We start from the raw sequence: 3,202 nt of genomic DNA, 5'->3' as shown, positions 1-3,202 counted from the left end.
CCCTTGTTAATTGTTTGGATGAGGCTGTTGAAGTTATTGGAGGGTTGGAAAGAGGGTATCAGGAGAACACAACTAATTTACAGGATGGGGTATCCAAAGTGGGGAATATGTCCCATGCTGGGCATGAGAACACTCAGATTGACCATAGTCTAGACCATAGAACCCTTGCTACCCCTCAGCATCACATTCAGAATAAACATCAAGTTCCAAACAGGTCTTAGATTAATGCTACAAGTCAGGGTCAAGTGCAGAAAATTCAGGACAACAATGATAATATTTCAGGGAGGCAAGTTCTTATTACTCCTACCAGTGAAACAAAGATGAAGGATCATCCAGACCCTACATGTGATAACAGTCAGCAGAATGGGAAAGATAATGATCAGACTCCTTCCAACAACAAATCAAAAGGTAAACCAACCAAGAAAACTAAAACCATCTCTCACAATAACCATCACAGTTCAAAGCAGTAAAACAACAGGGGAAAAAAGTACACAACTACAACCCAAAATCACTAGAGTCCTCCTTCAACACAATACAACGCTCATACAACTAAAAATATAAAAAAAAATAGGTATAGAAGCTGAAAGGAGACAATGAGTGACAAAAACAAAGTACAGACTGAACTTTCAAATATTCAAGATAGTAAAATAAGTTCAGAACTTCTTTACCAAGAACACCAGCTCAACTAGAAGAAAACCAATATGAAGACTATTAACAGAGAATGTGAAATACAAAATACCTTTTGAAGAACCGAATCATGAGCTGACCCTGAAGAATGTGGAAGATTTGTGCCTCTTACAGCTTGTGCGCTACTTGCATCAACAGGTGAAGCAAGGTTAGATCCAACACACCCTGGTATATCTTGAAAATTCAATCCAGGGTTGTTTTGCAACAATTGAGTGAATAAATGTCGCATTTCTTCTCTCAATTCTTCCTTTAGAGAAGTGATTTGATTGGCATTCTTTTCTTTTAGATTTTTAATTTCCTCATCTTTCTTCAAAGAAGTTGTTGTCACTGATCTACCATAGCACCTAAGTCGACCAGGCTGCTCCTTTCCAAACACTGCCCTAAATGCATCATCAGCTGTTTCCCCAGAATTTTGGCGATTCTGAAGTTCAGCCTGTTGAATAAAATTGGCATCCATAGTGAACTGTAAGTACTATTTCATTTCCAATCCTATGATATCGATCAAGAACTAAAAAAAATTAACAATTTTTCCTAGCAAACAATTCAGCGACATCAACAAAGAATTGATATCTCCTCGCACTTGCATAAGAAGAAGAAAAAGAAGAAGACATACGTGATAAAATTAAATGGAGTCAAACTCCCCACAATATATGAATTTTAAGTTTGAATCAAATTCACTACTAATCTCTTTTAAAAACTTACTATTGCAACTTGGGTATCAGCCTGGATTTCCTTTCCCGTCTTGGTATGAGTTGCAATAAACATTTCAGGCTTTGATGGTTCTTCGTTGTTGTGTTTGGCTGCACGCTACAGATTATATCAAAAGAAATTAAAAAAACAACAATATGTTCTAATAAAGTATAAAAAAATGAAATTCATATTTTTGAAGAAATGTCAGCTAAGTATTACCAATGCCACGCGTACTCTTGCAAAATTAATAGGTCCCATTCGATGCGTCCACTTTTGTTTTTTCCTGTTTTGAAAATTCATCTCGCATATGGCCTATTATTAAATAAAAAGAGATAATTGAATTGATAAATCAAAAAAAAAAAAAAAAAAAGAATAGATATGATGCAAACTATGTCGATGAGTAGAAATGCACTATTTTAGCGTTACTTGAACAGTTGGGTGTTTCCAATACTCGATCAGCTGGTGGAATTGATTATTTGGAATGCCAACAGGACGTTTTGCTAGCATATCCTCAAGGGTACTGTTTTTATCAAAAAAATTCTCTTTAATTTTTTGTTTGTGTCGCCTCCAAGCATCACGAAGACCAGTCATCACCCACTTCTTTCCTTCTACTGGAATTAGAAATTTGGACTATGCAAAATAAAATATAGTTAGCTTCAGTAAATAAAAACAAATAATAAAATATGCAATCTCAAAAGTGATTGTTTTTACATTGATATATTCCCACATGCGCTTTTTAGTATCTTTTGGCACCGCATGCCAACTAGTGTACATCAAGCTGATGAATCTAGGATTCCTTGCAATTGTTCCTATAAAGTTGCTTAATTCTGACACTATCTTATTAGTTGGTCCCATTGCTTGTCCTTTATCAAATGTCACCTCCTTTCTTTCTTCCAAAGTTCTTGCGTGAATATCCTTACATGTTATTTATCCTCGAACTTTTTTTGGCTTCGATATTTCTAGATTGATGTAACAAAAAGGAAATAAGATAATTCTTTTATAACGAGTAATAAATCTTACAAAGTTTAACACATACCTTTTGTACTACAATCAATGTCAATTTCCTCTTCTTAAGACATACCTTTTGTACTACAATCAATGTCAAGTTCCTCTTCTATATCACAGTCATCTCCACCGAGTTCTTCTTGATCCACAAGATCATCCAATCCTTTGTTGTGTTCATTAATAATAGGAGCATGCATAAATTCGACATCAGCTATTGTGTGGTTATCACGTTTTGTTTCATCATCTATGCGTATCCCTTGATTATTCTGAAACTGATCAAGACTATTAGCTGGTATGATCGACTTCCTCTTTACCTGCTTGCAATTTGGTAGATCGTGAATATCATGTTCATTGTCGGACCGACTTCCTCTTCACCTGTTTGAAGTTCAGTAGATCCTCAATATCATGTTGTACCTCTCCATTACCTAGTGTTGTTCCAGTCACATGTACTGAAGCAGTAACACCTTCCTTGAATGACGTTTGGAACCTAGAGTTATTCATAGGAAGTTTAATTCCTTTCTCTTGAATGGACTCTCCAGATTGAAATAACCTCTGTTTAGTTTGTCATTTTCCTGCAATCATATGTGAGGTTCTAAGCTCTTCCCTTGAAGACGATTGCATTACTGATTTGTGCCCAAGCAATTTACTCTTTCCTTGTTGTGGAATGAAATCCTCAGAATTCTTTCTTTTATGTGGTATTGGTGCCTGCTCTTTCTTAACTCTATCATTGCGTTCATTTGCAAGTTGTTCTCTCTTAATCTTGAATTTGTTGGCCAATTCAGCACTTGATCGGTATTGCATATCAAAATCCAGATTCTTC

The 3,202-nt window shown here is 35.6% G+C and overlaps 1 long non-coding RNA gene across 1 annotated transcript; it reads right to left on the bottom strand.

Moving 5' to 3' along the window:
• Nucleotides 1–1,011: 1,011 nt before the first annotated feature.
• Nucleotides 1,012–1,431, bottom strand: LOC102602638 (uncharacterized). Its single transcript, XR_366531.2, has 2 exons — nt 1,390–1,431; nt 1,012–1,120 (listed from the first exon to the last, which is right to left on the bottom strand). It is a non-coding gene; the product is annotated as an uncharacterized lncRNA (long non-coding RNA).
• Between the last annotated feature and the right edge of the window lie 1,771 nt (nt 1,432–3,202).

Source organism: Solanum tuberosum, unplaced genomic scaffold, assembly GCF_000226075.1.
Source record: "Solanum tuberosum cultivar DM 1-3 516 R44 unplaced genomic scaffold, SolTub_3.0 scf00003, whole genome shotgun sequence".
Taxonomy (NCBI): Eukaryota; Viridiplantae; Streptophyta; class Magnoliopsida; order Solanales; family Solanaceae; genus Solanum; species Solanum tuberosum.
This window is presented reverse-complemented; position numbering and strand designations above follow the sequence as displayed.